The 20,629-nt window shown below is 43.9% G+C and overlaps 1 pseudogene across 1 annotated transcript in view; it reads left to right on the top strand.

Annotated features, from left to right (window-relative positions):
* Nucleotides 1-919: 919 nt before the first annotated feature.
* The window catches only part of LOC308349116 (signal recognition particle 14 kDa protein-like), a 28,399-nt pseudogene continuing 8,689 nt past the window's right edge, over nt 920-20,629 (top strand). Inside the window, exon 1 of the transcript in view lies at nt 920-1,238. The product of the transcript in view is annotated as a signal recognition particle 14 kDa protein-like (transcript). The remainder of the gene's footprint in view (nt 1,239-20,629) is intronic.

Here is a 20,629-nt window from a genome sequence, read left to right as displayed (position 1 = left end):
ATATGTATATTTTAAATGTCTCCTCCCACTTTGTTGCTTGTCTTTTCTTTATCCTAATGGTGTTTTTTGAGGAATAGAAGTTATTTGTGTTAGCGTAGTCTACTTTATCATTTTGTCCCATTGTGCTTAGTGCTTTTTGTGTACTGCTTAGGAAATCCTTGCTTACCTTCAGATTATGAAGACATTCTCTAGTTCTACAACAAGGTTTCTTAACCTTTCTTATTATCACCTGTGTTTGACAGGTGGGTCCCGTCATCCCCCCGACCCTTGAGTGCAGGAGAGACCTGTGATTTACTTCTTGCTAATAGAACACAGTAAAGGTGATGGGTTGTCACTTCTGCCATTATGTTACCCAAGATTATAACAGCTGTCTTGCTTGGGGACACTCTCCTTTGCTAGTTTTGAAGAAGAAAGATTCCATATGGTGAGCTTCCTGATGAGGACAGCCATGTAGCAAGGATCTGAGGGTGACCTCTGGATGATAGCAGGAAGAAACTGTAGTCCTTAGGCCCAAAGCCTGCAAGAAACAGAGTGCTTCCAATAACCATGTGAGCTTAGAAGTGGATCCTTCCTTGGGAAAAGTTTCAGATGACCTCGCCCTAGCTGATGCCTTGATAATAGTCTTCTTGGGGACCCAGCTAAGTTGTGGCCAGATTCATGGAGCACAGAAGCTGTGACATAGGAGATGAATTGCTTTATGTCACTAAGTTTGTAGTAATATTGTTTTGCAGCAATGGATAACTAAAAATCCTATTCCCAAAGGAGAATTCTTTAATATTTTTTCCTAATCACTGCCGTCTCCACTGTGAAGCTTTAATATTACACATATACTATCGATTTATGTGCTGTACATGTATCTATGTTTTCTACATAAATATAATAGGCCTTATGCTGACCCAGGGGAGCTACAGGCATCAGGATGGTGCTGCTGGAGAGTGAGCAGTTCCTAATGGAGCTGATCAGACTCTTTCAGAAGGTTGTCGGGCAGCGTGTTCATCACCCTGAAGTTGTGTGATGGTTGGACTAAACCCATTCCAAGGAAAGGCTCTGTAGAGGGCTTTGAGCCCTCAGACAACAAGTGTCTGTTAAGAGCTACTGATGGGAAAAAGAAGATCAGCACTGTGGCGAACTCCAAAGAGGTGAACGAGTTTCAGATGGCTTACTCAATCCTACTGAGAGCTAACATGGGTGGGCTGAAGAAGAGGGACAAAAAGAGGAAAAGTAAGAAGAGCAAAAGAGCACAGGGAAGGGCACCAGATGTCTTCTTTCACCAACTAACCGCCGAATTACTATTTTTTCTTTGGTTTTTACTGTTGGCCACAAAACTAGGTTTCTGGTTCCCCTATAAGAACTTTCCATGTGAGATGAGGGTCATTTTGGATGGAAGAAGGGCTGCAGTGTTTACAGGATAGTTGTAAGAAGCCAAGTTTATTTTAGTATTGGCTGATTGGTCTTTGTTGTATGGTTGTGTATTCTGGGATTATAAAGACTCTGTAGCCATCTGTGTGAAGAACATGGATCATTAAACCTGTATTTATCTGCATAAAAATAATAATAGTAACATGTCTGCCCCCTCCCCCCAAGAATGAATTTTCACTCCCTGGGGAGATACTGGTTCCTTTGAGAATTCACACAACAGCATTGGCCAATTAAAAAGTCTACCACCTATTTTTGTATATAAAGTTTTATTGGGACACAGCCATGCTTGTTTGTTAGTATATTGTTTATGGCTGCTTTTGTGTGCTATAATCACAGAGTTGAGTAGTTGCAACAGAGACCATACAGCACACAAAGCATTAAGTGCTTACTATCTGGCCCTTTACAAAAAATATCTGCCAACCACTTCTCTAGAAGTTTGTAGTTTTACCTTTCACATTTAGATCCACAATCCACCTGGGATTTAATTTTTGCCTGTGATGTTAGGTAAAAGTCAAGACTTTTTACTTACATGTGGGATTCCCGCTTACCCAGCATTATCTACTGAAAAGGCCATCCTTTCCCCACTGCATTGTAGTGTCACCTTTGTCTAAATCGATGTGTATGTGTGAGTCTCTCTGTGTGGAAATAGTCTGGGGACTCCAGATAGCTTTGTAATATTGAGCTTTCTAATTCTTGACATGATATATACTTCTGTTTATTTAAAAATTTCAACGTTCTCCCAATGATATTTTTATTTTTCTTGTAGAGTTCTTATACACAGTTTATTAGATTAAGTCCTAGGTATTTGGTTTTCTTGATAGATCATAAGTAGTATCCTATAAGTAGTATCCTGTAAGTAGTATCCTAAAGAGCAGTACTCTGCTCTTTAATTGTATGCTGCCAGTATATAGAGGTACAATTGATTATCCTATATTAATTTTATTCCCAGTGACTTTGTTAAATCCATTATTAGTTGTAATAATTTATCTGACATTGTTCTGAGTTTTCTATGAGCACTATTCTATCACCTGTGAATAATGACTTTTATTTCTTTATTTCTAATGTCTGTATCTTTTTATTAATTTTTATTTTCTTGCCTTAACACATTGACTGAAATCTTTATTAAACATTGAAGAGAAGTAATAGTAGATACCTTTGTCTTATTCCTGAACTCAAGGGGAAAGGTTTCAATACTTTGTTATTAAGTACGATGTTTGCTATAAGTTTTTTCTATATATAATTTACCAGATTCAGCAAGTTTCCTTTTATTCCTAGTTGCTAACAGTTTTTATTTATTTATTTTATCATGAACATATACATATATATATATATAATATATTCTCTCTCTCTCTCTCTAGAGAGAGAGAACTTTATACATTTAATCTAATAGTGTCTTTTTAAAAATTTTTATTTATTTTGAAAATTTCTTTTCAGTGTTCCAGAATTCATTGTTTATGCCCCACACCCAGTGCTCCATGCAATATGTGCCCTCCACAATACCCACCACCAGGCTCACCCAACCTCCCAAGAACTTTATACATTTTTCTACATCTACTGAGATAATTATTTGATTTTTCTTCTCAATTATAATTAATATAGTGAGTTATATTGCTTGAGTTTTTGAATGTTAAACTAACCTTTTACCATGCATTCTTGGAATAAACCCAACTTGGTTTTTTAAACACATCACTAGATTTGCTTTGCTCACAATTTGTTTATTTTTTTTCCATCTATCCTCATAAAATAAATTGGGAAGTGCTTACTCTTTTTACATTCTTTGGAACAGTTTGTATAACACTGGCATTATTTCTTCCTTAAGTGTTTAGTGTAAACTTCTGGGCCAGAACTCTCTTTGTGGAAAGGTTTCAAATTACAGATTCAGTGTTTAAGATATATGTAGTGCGGGATGGTGGTATGAGAAGATCCTGAGCTCACCTCTTTCCACGGACAAACCAAATCTACAGCTACAAGGATGGGTCCCCTCTGAAAAAAGCCTGACAAGCTACTCAACAGCAATGGAGAGAAGGGCCACATCACGACCAGGAAGAGAGGCAGAGCTACTCAAATAATTCAACAGCGAAAAAATATCTGATTTTAAAAAAGTGAGCAGGGGATCTAAACAGACATTTTTCCAAAGAAGACCTACAGATGACCAAGCAGACACATGAAAAGATGCTCAATGTCACTAATGATCAGGGAAACGCAAATCAAAACCACGATGAGGTAGCCCTTCGCAACTGTTAGAATGATTGTTTTCAAAAAGACAAGAAGCAAGTGTTAAAGAGAATGTGGAGAAAGGGAACCCTCGTGCACTGTTGGTGGGAATGTAAATTGGTGCAGCCACCGTGGAAAACATTTTGGAGACTCCTCAAAAAATTAAAAATAGAACTACCCTGTGATCCAGGTATTCCACTTAAGGGCATTTATCTGAAGAAAATAAAAACACTAATTCAAAAAGATATATGCACCCCTAAGTTCATTGCAGCGTTATTTACAATAGTCAAGATATGAAAGTGACCTAGTGTCCATCGATGGATGAATAGATAAAGAAGATATGGCATATACACACAAGGGATTACTACTCAGCAGAAAGAAAGAAGGAAAGGAAGGAAGGAAGGAAGGAAGGAAGGAAGGAAGGAAGGAAGAAAGAGAAAAGAAGGAATCTTGTCTTCTGTGACAACATGAATGAATAATACCTCGAGGGTAGTACTATGCTGAGTAAAATAAGTCAGACAGAGAACGACAAATGCCATATGATTTCACTTATATGTAGACTCTACATACAAACAAACAAAACAAAACTCACCCCAGAAGGAAACACTGTCCCCATCAAGCAATCACACCACTTTCTCCTCTGTCCTCAGCCCTGGGCAACCACTAATCTGATTTCTGCCTCAAAGGATTTGTCTATTCTGGGTATTTCATATAAATGAAATCATACCGTACATGGCTTTTTGTGTCTGGCTTCATTTACTTAGCATAATGTTTTCAAGATTTATCCGTGTCATAGCATGTTTCAATCCTCATTCCTTTTTATGCCTGAATAATATAGCATTGTATGGATATACCACATTTTGTTTATCTTCTCATCAGCTAATGGATATTTTGGGTTGCTTCTACCTTTTCACTATTGTAAGTAGTGTCGCTATGAATTTTTGTGTACAGATTTCTGTTTGAACACCTGTTTTCAAGTCTTTTGGGCATACGCCTACAAAGGAAATTGCTGGGTCATATGATAATTCTTTATTTCACCTACTAAGGAACAACCAAACTGTTTCCTACACCTGCTACGTCATTTCACTTTCCCACCAGCAATGTATGAAGATTTCCATTTTTTCACATCCTCACCACACTTCCTATTTCCTTGGTTTTGTTTTGGTTTATTGTGACCATCCTAGTGAGTCTGAGGTGAGAGCTCACTGTGGCTTTGATGTGCCTTTCCCTAATGACTGTGACGTTGAATACCTTTTCATGAGCTGTCGGTTGGTTGTTAGTACATTTTTAGAGAAATGTCACGTCTTTTACCTGCTTTTTAATTAAGTTGCTGTCTTCTTGTTGTTAAGTGGTAAAGGTTTTAAAATATTCTGGATATTAGACTTTTAGCACATAGACGATTTGCAAATATTTTCTCCCATTCTTTGGACTGTCTTGTCACTTTTGGACAGTGTCCTTCGATGCATAGAAGTTTTTAATTCTGTTGCAGGCCAATTTATCTATTTTTTTTATCCCATTGTTCATGTTTTTGTTGTCATATCTACAAAGCAAAGATCATGGAGGTTCATACCCATCTTCTAAGAATTCTATTGTTTCCGTTCTTGCATATTTATATTTAGGTCTTTTGTCCATTTTAAATTAATTTTGTATATGGTGTGAGGTTGGTAAGTTGGTTTTTTACTAAGATGCAAAAGCCCTTCAATGAAGAAAGGATAGTCTTTTCAACAAATGGTCTTGTAACATTCACATGCAAGAAAGATGAATCTCAGGGCACCTGGGTGGCTCAGTGGGTTAAAGCCTCTGCCTTCAGCTCAGGTCATGATCCCAGGGTCCTGGGATTGAGCCCCACATCGGGCTCTCTGCTCTGCAGGGAGCCTGCTTCCTCCTCTCTCTCTCTCTCTCTCTCTCTGCCTGCCTCTCTGCCTACTTGTGATCTCTGTCTGTCAAATAAATAAAATCTTAAAAAAAAAAAAAAAAGAAAGAAAGATGAATCTCTCAGTCTGTGGCTTAGAAGAGAGAAAGAAGTCCATAAGTTAGTTTAAAGAGAAACTTGGAGTGAATGCCAGCTTCCAGAGTGTTTGGGGTCAAATGGTCAAGAGACAGAGCAGGGGTCATTCTCTTCCTTCTTACATCGGACCCAGGCCAGTTTTGTCACCTCAAGGACTGGAAGCTTTAGTAGCACATGGAATACACACCTGGGTATGGATAAGGGGAGCTCTCGCTACATTGCAACAGAGAGAACTTGACTATTTTGAGAGATGAACTAACTTCACGGCACGCCCCCCAAAATTCTGGCCCAAAGCAGCTCTCTGAAAGAGAGCCCAGGAAAGTACAAAGGTGGAGACTTCATTAAGTTATGGTAACAGCTTGATAAGACCCGGGCACCAGGCACATTCCCTAACCCAATTCCTTTTCTTACTACCCTTGAGAAGTATAAAAATGATCCAAGCTTCCATAATTCTTCTCCTCCTGTTGCCCACCTTTGGTATGTAGATGAGAGAAATGGGAATCTCACTGGGGAAACTGATTTTCTTTGATCCAAGAGAGTTTTTAGGACGATGCTGGTGATGGCATGTGAGTCACAAATGCTTGACATTGTGTAGTATGTACCTTCGTCTTCCAAGGCCTCTCTGTTTGACAGCAGAAGGCTGGAGTTCTAGCATTTCCTATTACTCATAAATCCCCGGAGCTGAGGGCTCCTCGCCATTCCTCAGAGCTGAAGAATGAATTCCAGTTGTAAACAACGGTTGCTATGATGACAAGGTGTTATGGTTTATCTATTTGGTTCCCAGAAGCACACAAGAGGATATGAGGCAATTAAAGCCTGTACATGAGCTCGCTCTTGGCCCAGTTGGGAATCTCTTTTTTGTTCACTTGTCTATAGGAGATTGATGTGAAGGGAACTAGGGCTTTGGAGTCAGATAGCCACACCTTTGTTGGAACTCCTACCTATTCAGGGTATTAACTGTGTGACTGTGGGCAAGTTTCTTAAGCAAACCAAGCCTCAGTCTTCTCATGAGTGAAAATGGTGATAATAGTAGGATTACTGGGAGGATTAAGTGCAGTAATATAGGTGAAAGCACACAGCGGGTGCTCAGAAAGTGTTTATCTCCGTTCTCTTTCCCCCTTTGAATAGATGGCTGAAATTCTGCTCCTTGGGATCTGTGGCAGTTAGGAATTAGGCTTGGCTTTAGTGTCATACACAAAGCAACAGTAACTTAAACAAGAAGTTTATGTTTTTCTCATCTAGGGCCTATAGATAAACAATCAGGCAGTCCAGGGACCCGACTGCTCCAGCATCCCTTATCATAGCGGTGACTCTCTGCCATATCTATGCTTCAAGCAGCAGTGTGGAGGAGGTGGGGAAAGGCTCATGCTCCATTCTTCAGGGAAATGACCAGTATTGCCTACATAGATTCTCTGCACATCCCATTGGCCAGGTCTTAGTCCCATGTCACCTGAGCCATAAGGAAGGCTGGCAAACACAGGCTTTGTTCTGAGCAGCCATGTGGCCAGATGACAATTGAGAGTGTTAGTACTACTGAGGAGAGGGAAATGGGTATTAGAGGACAGCCTGCAGCCTCTGCCCAGTGTCTGTGCATTTTCCCCTTTCTCTTAGCTCGGTGCAAGCTATGTAGAACATAAATCAAGTCAAATTAATCTTGCACCATTAGAAAATGCACAGGCTAAATCACATTAGAAAAACAAGTCAGTAGGATATCAGAAAAAGCAGAATTAAGACAAAAGGTATTATAAAAGGTCAGTTTCTATGGATAAGAGTTAACAGTCGTAGGGACTTTTTAACAGTAAGAAGTCTTTGTGCTGGGCACTTTTCATGTAGCCTACCAGATCTGCTCTTCCTTCATCCCCTTGGGTCCTGCGAGCCCCAACAGGGGAATCTGTAGGGACTACATGAACAGCTCCCTTGCTCTCTGCTTCTGCTTGGGTTTGGCCAATGGAGAACACCAGCAGCAGATTAAAGGGAGGTTGAAAGGTAGAGTTGGGATGCTTAGTTCCCCAGTAGCCTTCCTGCAAGAGTATCACAGGTTGACTCTGTCCCTCCCCTGAGGTCATAGTTCTCACTGGAGAGAGCCCTTTCCACATGGCCCTCCTTGTTTTCAGGTTTCCAGATCTGCTCTCACCTTTGCTCCTTCCAACCTAAGGAAGATGATGGATCCCTGCTATTCTAGCCCTAGGGTACTATACTACCATGGTGGTTTCACTGTACCAGAACCACACCTTTGCCTTTAGTTTCTTTATTAGACTCTCCTCAAATTACCCACTTATAGTGGGCCATCTCTTTCCTTTCAGAACCTGATTGATGCTTAATACTCCAACATTATAGCATCAAAAGGCACAAAGCAAAACCTATTAGAATGGTAGAAAGAGATTTATAAAAGCAGGATTTCTTGAGACATTTTTAACCAACCACTAACCATCTAAATAGTTTAAGCAGTAATGTAAAATTTGCATTCTAGCTAAAAAGAATTTGTACTATTTCAAATGACCATTGACAATCAAGAACATTGAACAATACCTCGAATATCTCCAGCAAATATGGCAGAAAGATAATGATCTTAAAATGTAAAGAGCTTTGAAACAAAAATACGAAAGGTTAATAAACACATATAAAAATTTTAACATGGCTGGTAATCAAAATATGCAAATTAAGGCAACAAGATGTCTTTTTTTAGCCTATCAAATTAACAAAGATTGAAAAAAAAATAGTGCTTGCCAGAGTGTGATATAACACTGTTATTCACAGCTGGTGGGAGTATGAACTGATAGAAATTTTCTAGAAAGAAATTTGTCCTCTATGTATCAAGAGCCTTATAAAGATTTATGCTCTTTCAACCAGTAATTCTACTTCTAGGAATTTATTATGAAGAAATAATAAATAATGCAGATGTGTTTAAGGATGCATAGCACATGTTATTTATAAGAGCAAAATGGGAATAGTCTACATAATCAACAATGGTTGATGGTTACATTATGATATATCTATGGAAAAATATACAGACATTAAAATAGGGTTTTCAAAAAAAATTAAACGGGACAATAATCCCCAAATAATATTAACTTATCATAGCAGGATATAAAACTGTAGAAACAGTTTGAGTCTTAATGAGGTTAAAAATATACATAGAAGGATATTAACAGTGTTCACACCAGTGGTGAATTACAGATGATTTTTGTCTCTCTCTACTTTTCTCTGTGTTCCAGATGTTCTACACTGAGTATGTATTACTTTTATAACACTGTGTATTTTTAAAAGAACAACAAAATTGTGAAAGGCTTAAGCTGGCTAAGAAGTAAGCCATTTTCACAAAACCGTGTAGTGTTTTAGGAGCCCAAGGGACCTCCCCCACCTACCTACCCAGTACACTATCCCAAGAAGGAGCATTCATTCTTCTCACCCTGGAAGAGCTTTTGAACTACCTCAGTATAGTTTGATTGAGCACATAAGTTGCCAGTGTGAATCCTCAGGGAAAAGTCCTTGGGGGAAGGGAAGACTGGAGAGAAGAGAGGAGAACCCTCAGGAACCACTGGTGTCCATGGCGGCGGGATGTGAGGGGTAGTGTACAGTGGTGGAGGCCACTGTAGCTGTGTCTTTTAGAGCAAGAAAGCCCAGCAGTGATCAGCAGCCTGAAGAGATTCATGGGAACATATTTAGTACTGTTGTGGTAGGGCTGGGCTGTCTCTTAGGAATGCCTAAGAGGCAGGTTGGTGCCTTTAACCTAAAGGTCTGGGACTTTTATACTAAACTTATTGTTCTTTCACTACTTTTCTTTAAGCAATCATTTCCTAAATTCTTTTTTGTACTTAATATCTTTTTTGTGTATATGCCATTAATATGAGTTTTAATTATCTTAGCTCTTTTTTTCTTTTTCTTTTTTAAAGAGAGAGAGTGAGCACATGCAGGTGGAGAGGCAGGCAGAGGGAGAAGGAGAAGCAGACTCCCTCCTGAGCTGGGAGCCCGATGTGGGACTCGATCCCAGCACCTGGAGATCATGACTGGAGCTGAAGGCAGATGCCCAACCATCAGAGCCACCCATGCACTCCTATCTTAGCTTTAAAATATGTCTTAATGTGTGGTTGTCCAAGGTCATTCCATACAGCAAAGATTATTCAAAGTGTTATTCAGAGGCAAATTTGTACTCTTAAATGTTTTCATCGTTAAACAAGTAAGATTAAAAATAGAAATTTAAAAAGCTACTAAATCAAGAAGTTAAAAAAATTAATAGTGATTTCAAGTCTGACTATGAAGTCACAGTAAGTAAGCCAGTGTCAAATTAGCACCAGGGTAGATCGATGAAACACAATAAGGAGTTCAGCAATGGACCCAAACAAATATGACCAATTGATTTCCAACAAAGGGGGCAAACTGATTCAATGAGGAAAAGGGTAGTGTTTTTCAACAAATGATGCTCAATCAAAAGGAGATTCATGTGGAAAACAAGAACCCTAGCCCTTACCTCACCTCATACTAAACATTACTTAAAATGGATCAGGTCCCTAAATGTAAAAGCTAAAACTGTAAACCTTTTAGGAGAAATCATAGATAATCTTTATGACTTTGGGGTGAGTGAGTATTTCTTAGTATGGACACAAAAAGCATGAACCATAGAGAAACATTTTGAAAAATTAAATTTCATCAAAATGAAAAACATCTGCTATTTTAAAAATTCCATTTAAGAAAATAAGAAGAGAAGCTACAGACTTGGAAAAATATTTGCAATACACTGTCTGACAAAGTACTTTTATGTCGACAATATATAAAGAACTCTTAAATCTGTTGATTAGAAAAAAAACAACCAAATAAAAACCTACAAAATATCATCTTTTCCCTTTGTCTCTCATCTGGTTCCCCAATATTTGAACAGGGACCCTTATAATATATTCCCAATACTATACATGTGTATTATTCTTACCAGTAATAGTTGGAAAAGAATACTACCATCAAAAAAAGAAAAAAATAGTGTTTTCTTTACCATCATTGAGAAGGAGAGAAAGTGGTACAATCCTTCCGAACGGTAATTTTGTTTTTTATAGTATGCACACTCTCTTTGAAGAAATTATATTTCCAGGAATTTGTTCTAAATTAAAGGTCATGTACATAAAGGTTTAGCTATAGAAAATTTTAAGGAACTGGATATTGCTGGGGTACCTGGCTGGCTTAGTCAAAAGAGCATGTGGGGACGCCTGGGTGGCTCAGTTGGTTAAGCGGCTGCCTTCGGCTCAGGTCATGATCCCAGCGTCCTGGGATTGAGTCCCACATCCGGCTCCTTGCTCGGCAGGGAGCCGGCTTCGCCCTCTGCCTCTGCCTGCCACTCTGTCTGCCTGTGCTCTCTCTCTCTCTCTCTCTCTGACTAATAAATAAATAAATCTTTAAAAAAAAAAAAAAAAAGAGCATGTGATCTTGATCTCGGGGTCACGAGTTCGAGCCCCACATTGGGTATAGAGTTGATTTAAATAAATAAAGCTTAAAAAAAAAAAGAAATTGGATATTGCCTACGTGGCCCCACTAGGGAGTTAAATAAATGATGATATATGTAAACATTAGAATCATATGCGGCCAATAAAAATATTGTAGAAATAAATGTGTTGACACAAAAAGATGTTTGCATTATATTGTTAAGTGAAAAGGCAAGTTTTAAAAGAATATATGCAGTAAGATTCAATTTTTGTAAAAAAGAAAAGCATTTATATAAAGTAACGTGTGAAATTCAATAGTGTTATTTCTGGGAATTGTGATTACAGCTTATTTTTCTTTTTGAGCCTCTATGTTTTCTTCATGCTTCTAATCTACTGGTCTAGTAACCCTATCAAAAACTGGTCCATGTTTTTATGGGTCATCATAATTAAGCCTTATTTCCTAGAAGACATAATCCAGGGGATCTGTGTTCTGGCTCCTCTCATTGGCTCATCTACCCTTTCTGACTGCCTACGTAATGAGCCATGTTTCCCTCTGTGTCCCCTCCTGTCCTTGAGGAAAGAGCCCTTTTTGGCTCTTTGCTAGGCACAGCTCCTGGATTTAGTGTGACCTCAAGTCCAAGTGGTGCTTGACACCCTAACTGCCTACTTTCTCTACTTCTCTATCCTGCTCCACTCACCTAATCCTTTCCTATTTTCCCTCCCTTGTACCTCATCCCTTACAGACAGAGACCTCCTCTGGTTCCCCAATCCTCAAACTTCAGATTACTTGGTTTGTGCCCTGAGCCTTCCCTCTTTCATCTCTCTCATGTGGCTGATCCCTTGATGCTCAGGTTTTCCTGTCTATGCTCCAAGTTTTTGTCAAGTACACTAGACCTGCTGACTCCTTCTTCCCAGCATTCCTCCCCTACCTCCTTTCTTTCAATTAGAAACAATTTCCCAGTCGTAGTCATGTGATGTCTTGTGGATCGTAGCATTTTGGTCAGATATTGGCATGATGTAAACTGGCCAATCAAAACCCCTTCCCGGGCAAGCCTTTTTCCCTCTCTGGCCAAAGGCTAGAAGGAGAAGAGTCTGGAGTACAACAGTGGCCGAGTCTGCTATTATGAGTGAAACCCAATCTGAGAGCACCAGGCTCATACGGAGAAGAGAGATGCTTAAAAGAAACAGTCCAGATGGCATTTGGTCCCTTGATCCAGCTATCCTTGAAGGCCATTCCTAGCCTCACTGTGACTTGGTATAATGAATTTCCGTCCCTTCCAACCATGCACAAGTTCCAACTTAACACACTAACGTACTCAGAGTCACCATGACTTACTTAACACTGCAACAGCCCTTTGCCATTCTCTCTCAGAAATCTGTCTTCTCCATCTTCACATTCTCAAAAGTTCTGAACTAGGAATGGAGAGACTAGGTTTCTGCTTCTGGTTCTTCTAGCAAAAGCTGTGTAAGCTTGAGTAGAGCTTTTAATTTATCTCAGTTTCCTCAGGTATAAAAGGAAGGCATCAAGTGAGATGGAGTCGAAAGTCCCTTCCAGTACTAACATCTTAGGATTTTATGATTCTGAATTCTGTACCTTCAGGCTGACCCCACCAGAGCTCTGCTCCTACATCTGCCTGGTTGGCCCTTCCAGCTGTATGTCCTGCCATTATCTCCAACTCAGTGACTCTGACACCGGTCATCATCTCCTCCTACAACCTGTCCTTGTTTTCTCTGCCCATGGGACCCCTGTCCTTCCAGACACCCAGACTCAGATGTTTGGAGTCACTTTTCACTGCTTACAATGGTTTTATCACATACACTTAAATGGTTACCTACTACCAACTACTATTATTTCTTCCTTGAAAAAATTCTTGGAGTCATCCACATTTGGACTCTAATTGCCATGTGTCAAGATCTAGCTAGAGCTACCTCAATCTCTGCCTGTGTCTCTCACACATATCTACCATATATCTGTATCTGCACAGCTATAATACCATATTTAGACCCCCGATCTCTATCACAAGCTCCAGGCCCATATCTTCAAATATATACTGAAAATTTCTGCCTAGATATCTCTCAGGCATCTCAAACTCATTATCCCTTCCTCAAAGGCCTACTTCTCCATCTGTGTTACATGTCTGGATTACAGCTGTCACTACGCACTTTGTTGCCCAAGCTATAACCTTGGACATGACCTTCATTCCTCTTCTAATCCCATCAGCTCTTCCCTGGAATGGCTCTCAAACCTTCCCCTCCTCCCTCAGACCCGCCTCTGCAGACTGCCATAGTTAAGGCTTTTATTAACTCTTACTGAACGAGTACAACCTACCCATTCCTGACACGGATGTTAGAGAGTTCTTTTCAGGGCACTAAACCCACCAAGCCCATCCACTGCTTGGCAATTTTTAAGGCTCACCCTTTTTCTACCACATTGAATCCAAACATTTTAACATGGCCCCAAATGACAAAATTGATCAAAATGTCTCCTCAGGGGAAATTACTCCAAATGGTTGCTTATAAAGCTCCCAAGGGCATTCTCTCGTGAACACAGATGCAAGACATGTGCAAAGATGGAGTGAGTGGTACATCTAAAGAAAACTAAATTTCAGAATGCAAATGGCAACTTACATATTGGTCTCAAGTTGGACCAGGCTCTTCCTATCTGATTTTCTCCTCCCCTTTCCCTCCTGTAATGGGGATGCTTAGAGTCAAAGATGGGTCCACAGTGCTAGGGATGTGATCTGCTTTCTCTCCTGCATTTAGTAGTTACTTACTTGTACTGGGCTAGGGGTAGTCCCACTGCTAGGTGGGCTTCCCAGATCACTGGGGCTCTGGGTTCTAGGGCCAACATACTCCTCATGTGCTCCCTTCCACTCCCCTAGGTAGGAGTGTTCAGGGCTGCCCTTCCTCACATGGCAGCAGCTCTAGGATTTGAGGCTGGGCTTACTGGGAGAGGAGAAGGTCACCCAAAAAAGCCAAGGGAAATCCGCCTCGGCTCTGCAGTGGGGTTTGGGGCAAAGCCTCCACCAGGAACAAGGGCTCCTTGGCCTTATATTTTGTCTTCTGAGCTTATATTCCCTTTGGGGAATCTAGGGGAAAGCTTGTTCTTGAAAGTCAGATTTGGGACCTGACACCTGGGCCATTTATGTATCTAAAAATATCCATCCATATGGTGTTCTGATAGAAATCAAAATCCTCATAATTACTTTTTGTCTCACAAAGCAAGAAGAGTAAGAAAGGGATGGGAACATGTTTTCTGGCAGATGGTATCTGGGAACAGATGACACGGACAAGACAGGTCAGTCAACTCCTACTGAAAGGGAAAATTTGGCTTTCTCTGCCCAAGACAGAAATCTTCATTCTTAGAAGTAGAGAACAAATGTGGTTAGGAAGGAATGTGAATATAAAAATAGAAGGAGGTGGTAAGAGAGCAATTTATTGCTTTTAAAAAATGTTTAATGGTAATTTTTTTTTTTTTACTTTACAGAACAGTTCGAAACTGAAATGTAGAAAAGTCATCCACAGTTCCACCAGCCAGAGGTAAGCCTTTATCAACAATCATTATCTCACTCCTTCTACCGCCCTTTAAATGTGCGTACATTTTTCTTCTATTTATTTGACAAATTATAATCTTAACATACATAAAATTTTGTGTTCTGCTTTTTACAAGAACATTACACAATAAATCATATTTGTGTTTTGTAAACTTCTGTTAATTCAATGAACAGCTTATCACACACCTGCTGTGCCCAGGCCTGGGCTGGTCAGAGTGGGTCCTCTTTCCTCTTGGTTTTCATGGCGGAGTGAAGCACAAGGACAATAAAAGCTTCTCAGGTACCTGAGCATGAGACAAGGGCAGAGAGAAATACAGGATCTGGGGGATCCCATGGGAGGGGCCCAGCTATCTGTGGGGTGGGTATCACGGAAGCTTCCTGGAGGAGGAGGTGTGTAAGCTGAGTCCTGTGGGGGTGGGTAAGAGTTGGCAGGAAAAGAATGTGATGGAAGAGAAGAGAGTGTTCTGAAGTCTGGAAGAGAGTGAGGGCATGAGAACGTGCAGGAGGTTTTATCTGGCAAGGGTCTGGAGAGTGGGGATGAGCCCGGAGCGGGGCAGGCTCTCCAAGCAGAGAAGCATGCGGGTGAGGGGTGGGGGAGGGCGTGGTAGGCAGGATCAGCCTGCCAAAGAGTCTGAAAGGGATCTGGAAGGTAATGGGGAGCAGGAGGCGTTTGAAGAAAGGGAGGGGCGGGTTAGGACAGCATGTCGGGAAGGTTGCTTCGGTTGTGCTGTGAAGGACGCATTGGAAGGAGAGCAGAGCATCAGGGAGCCCAACTGGGAGAACTGGCCACAATCCAGTTGCAATCGGATGGCTCTCAGAATGGGTCTCACCTGCTTCCAGCCCTGCCCACCTCCAGCTGTAGAGGAAACAATCTTCCACTGACTTTGCTCAGGGCCCACTCGGGTTGGGCACACCTGGCTCAGGGTGCTGGTTCATGACTTTCTTTGGCTCTTCCAAATCCCCCTTTAGGACTTCTGCTTCCCCTAGTTTTCCCCACAGCTTTACATGTCTTATTCCTATAATATGTCCCCCGTTTCTTCATCCTCACTGCGTCTCTGCTTCCTGATCTAACCCTGAATGATTCCACCCCCGCGCCTCCCCCCCACCACACTGGCCTGTTTCTCTGCTAGCATGTATCCCACATGGAGTGACCTCGTCTCCTTGTCTGGTGTTTGTCTCCGCTACGCTGGTAAGCAAGAGCAGGGGCTTCTTCTGTTCTGTTACTGAGAACAGTGCCTGGCAGATGGCAGATGTTCCGTCTGTTGAGCGAGTGAACAAATGAATGAATGAATTAATTAATTACTATATCGGTCCCAAGCTCAGGAGAGAGCTTTGGGCTGAAGATAAAAGATTCTAGAGTCACTGACGCCACAGAAGTAGACCAGATCACCTGGGCAGTGTGGAGAGGAGATAAAACAAGGAACATCAGACAGAATTCTGAAGGGGGCCCACAATGCAGACAAAGAAGCTGCAGCCAGAGGGCAGGAGCCAACACAGGTACCCGTGCTGAGAAAGACAAGGTAAAGGAGCACTTCGAGATGGAGAGACAGGCTGCTTAGCAAGAAGGACGCCTTCGGGGTACTCGCAGAGAGCAGTTTCAGGAAAGTGATGAGGACCAAAGCCACACTACCGTGGGCGAGGAAGGAAAGATAGCAAGTGTGGGCACCTCCAACGCAGCTGGCCGTAAACGGCAGGAGGAGCTGGGGCTGCGGCGGAAGCCCCGCCATACATGGCGGACTCTTGGGCATCATAAATGCCGGTGGGAGGGGCAAGTAGGGAGGGAGAGACCAAATCATAGAGGGCAGGGGTACTCTCACTGCAGGAGGGTGTCCTGAGAAGGCAGGAGGAGAGGCCTGGGTGACTCTCAGCTCAGGGCAGGGGTGGGGGTGTTGGTTGGAGCCGACAGCTTTCCTGTGTTAACTGAGGGGAGGGGACCGAGATCAGAACGGTCTGGGTACAGGGAGCCCTTTATGGCTGAGGACTGGTGATTCAGGGACTCCCATCACTGAGAGGTGGGCAGTGAGGCCACCAGCTCAGAGGGCTGGGAATGGAGGGAGAATGGTTTTGTTTCGTCTTCCACAAGGTCAGTCCCTTTAGGACAAATGAGAGGGCCGCCTGAGGCCAGAACACCGCAGGTCCCTCCACTAGGCCCTGAAAGCGTTAATTCCCATCTGGAGTCTTTGGCCAGGAGGAGTTTCCCTCTCTTCAGGAAAAGACCATTTCTTAAGCTCTTCTGAACCTCCTCCCCACCCTTCCTCTGGGAGCAGCCGAGCAGCCTGGCGCCTGCCCTTCCCTGCTCGGCTCAATCCCTGAAGAGGGCAGTATTTTCACAGGTGGGTCCTGCTCTAAGGAGCCCCATTATAAGAAGACTCTGGCTTTTTAAACTGAGGCCAATAAAGGAATTTGCCAAGAGGGTCTTTGAAGTAATGACCTCCCCAGTTAGTGCCTTGAAACATATTTTTACATCTTGGAGGAGAGATTATGATCTGGGGGGGCCCAAGAGCTGTGGGAGGCAGGAGACCTAGAGGGTGCAGCGTCCTGGCTTCTAGCCAGAGGCCCGCCAGGGGAGCAGAGGCTGCTGCTCCTGGAGGGGCCTGGGGTCTGGGGAAATCAGATTCACAGAATTCTATGTGTCTTAAGCCCAGTTCCTGAGAAAAGAAAGGCCCTTCTGGATTAGAACTGTTTATTCTCCACAAGTGCAGGCCCAGCCAGGCTCGGTGTGAGGTCCAAGCCAGCTGAAGTCGTGTGGCGCGACCCCCTTCCCTGTCCAGTGAGGATGAGTGGGGCAAAGGCAGGAATATAGAGGTGATGATGGAGAGCTGGGCCTGGAGGGCAGTGCCCCCATGGTGCTAAGGGCCTTCTGCATGGTTCTCCTCCAGTCATTCATTCACTCATTCAGTCCCCACGCCTTTATTGAGCACCTACTATATGCCAGGTTGATTGCTGGGGATTCCAAGGTGGGTTTGATAGGCCTGGTCCCGGCCCTGGGGAGCTTACATTCCAGCTTAAATAAGCCATGCTCTAGTTGCACACTCTGAAGGTGCTACGGAGAGAAAAAGACTATGAATCTAGAGAACAGGGGAGTGTGGTGGTTAGGGTTCTGGGGAAGCCGTCTTTGAACTGGGACCTGCAGTCTAGGGTGGTGTAGGATTCGAGGGAACTTCCTGTAGAAGGGACCTTGGGGGCAGCCGGAGACCGCTAGGGTGCAGAACTGAGAGAGGGACAGATGTGGAGGAGTCCAAGGCTAGGGAGGCTACCAGGGGCCAGAACATATATAGCCTTGCTGGTGAGAGCAGAGAGTTCAGACTGTAGGGCCGACAGGAAGCTGCTGGCTGCCGTGGCCCAGGTTTGCATATGGGGCCCCTGTCAGCAATGCTAGGGGCACTTGTAGTCGGGAAGTGGAAACACAAGTCCATGCCACCTCCTCTCATCACACTTGACCTCCCTCTACCCAGAAATGCCTTCCCGGGAATACCTAGGGACAGGGCAAGTCTTCACAGGGCTGGAGGGGTCTCCCAGAGCAAAGGGCAGAGGCAGCGATAAGGGGATCTGTGTCACCCAGTGAGGGGGTTGTGCCAAAGCAACATTAAGAATCACACTGAATGGGCGTTGAGATCAACAAGCGGAAGACTTTGAACAGCAGGCGGAGGAGGTTTGATTTCTTTGAAGATCCCTGAAGGCTTTTGAGCAGAGGCATGACCCAGGGAAATATTGGAAATCTTGTTTGGCACTGAAATGCAGGGTGGGTTGGAGGGTGCAGAGAGGCCGGAGGTGGAACCTACCGTCCCGAGGTGGCTGGGGTCTAGAATAGTCTAGTGTGACTATGGGGGAGTCCAAAAAGTTGGGCCAGGAGGAGAGGCTGGGGCATTGCTGGCAGAGGCCCCAGCAGAACTTGTTGAGAGATGAGCTGTGTGCGTGCACACAAGTGCGTGTGTATGCATGTGTGTATGTGTGGGTAGCCGTGGGATTGGTGTTGGTGGTGAGAATTCTAGAGAATTCCAAGACCACGGCCATGCACTTGGATTATCATGGCACTTGGTGCTGGGGTGGGGGGGTGCGGGTCTCTCTGGCCAGGCTGAGGTTGAGGTGCTAAGAGGACTCAGCTGGGGAAGCCCAGCAGAGCGTCGGAGAATTGAGTCTGGAACTCAGAGGGAAGGAGGAGCTCTGGAATTAACTAGCTTCTGGTGTGAATTAATCACCAATTAACCAATTATTCCATAAACAAAATGCCGCCTCTGTGAATTCCCATACTTTCCAGTCAAACTCCGCAACCCCTGTTATGGAATTCCAGCCCGTCATTCCTGAGGTCAACCCCACCCTTGACTATCAATAATGATAACATGAGTTCATCCATTCTCCACACACTCTACTCCCTACTCTTGGCCAACTCTGGGTGGAAACACACCAAGAGACTCACCTCACAATTCCCATCTGGCTTGTCTCTTGAGCTCCCCAAAGGCTCCCTGGCAACCCCAAGGAAAAATTGTGCGGCCTACGACTTCTGTATTCTCAACAACATTTTCGCTCCTGTGTCTTGCCCCTCCTAGCGCGCCCACTAGAGTGCCTGCCCTTCTTTGTGCTTATCTCTGCCTTCCCAGGTACACAGCCAAGAGTTCTTGTAGGTTGAAGACTACAGGCCTGTGTGAAGCCTGCCCACTCTCTAAGGCCCATCCCCGGTCTCACCTCTTCTAGAAGCTCTCCCATGACTACGCCTAGCCAGCTCCCCCTGGAATGCCAGCGAAGCATTGACTCCGTCCTGCAGATGGTCTGGATTGCGTATGGCATTGGCCCAGTGAGCTAGAACTTGGTTCTCTCCTGCCCAATTTTGTGGCTCCCTGTTCATTTCTCGCAGGTGGGCTGTGCCAGTCAGAGGAGGCTGAGCTCTGTGGAAGCGATTGCTCTACTCTGAAAACTCAGTCCTTTCGCATGGTGCAAGTTGATTTCTTGCTCATTCTACGTGTCCACCGTGGGTTGGCGGGAGGACCTGCTCGTTTCTCGCTTGAGGAGCTAGGCCGATGGTGCCCTGAAAATCTTGTAGCTTTACCATGTGGAACGGTGCTGTCCCATAGAATGTTTGGCAGTGATGGAATGTCTTACGTGTGCTGTCGGATATGACCTCTGTGACTAGAGTGACTGAGAAGCAGCATGTTGAATTTCATTGAACTGTAACGACTTTGACTCGCCACGCAGGTGGGTAACGTGAGGTCTCCACATCCCTGTCCCGGGTACCGGCCAAAGAGAGCATGTGGAGAAACTCGCCTGCTTTTCTAGGCTCAGTCGAGAAGGCATTGCTGGTCAGAGCTAGTCAGCAGGCCCCAGCTAACTACAAGGCAGCTGGAAAGTGTGGGGGCCCCATGAGTACCTAGAGAGCGAGAAATAGCTTCGCCACAGAGCTCTCCTTAAGCCTTCCTGGAGCTGAGATGAATGGGGCTTGGGGACACAGATTCAGAAGGTTCTAGATAGAGCAAGGAGATCATAGCTTCAAGATGCCAAGACAGGCCCAGAGAGGGCGAAGAGTATAATTACCACCACCCAGACAGGCTGGGCCTAGCGTCCTGAGGTCCTGGCTCAGACAAGAGAGACTGGGGAAGGCAGGATGCTCGAGCTCTGCTCGGGGAACAACAGTCCTGGCTGGGACCCATCTAGCCTTTCATGCTGGGTCCCTGGGAAGGGAAGAGCTTAGGAGCTGCCAGAGGCCTGTTCTCGGAGCCCTTGGAAGGGAAGGGCCCCACAAGGGCTTTCAGTTTTCAAATGGCTCTGGCTCACCCGCCCTGAGGTGAGTCACTGAGTTGCCTGCAAGGGATGAACTTCGGAGCAAGAACCCAGCATGAGGTCATCTGGGCCACACTTCCCGCCTGACCCCAGCCACAGGGCCAAGTTCAGGGAGTTTCCCAAGGCCAGTGAGAAAGGGGGTCATGCCCCTACTGCTGCAGGGGCACAGCCATTGTGAAGGGGACGGAGGTGGGTGGGATGGGGTGCCATTAGGGTCAGAGCCCAAGAGCTGCAGAAGGGACCTCAGGGGTGAT

This window comes from Martes martes, assembly GCF_963455335.1.
Source record: "Martes martes genome assembly, chromosome: 9".
Classification (NCBI taxonomy): domain Eukaryota; kingdom Metazoa; phylum Chordata; class Mammalia; order Carnivora; family Mustelidae; genus Martes; species Martes martes.
This window is presented reverse-complemented; position numbering and strand designations above follow the sequence as displayed.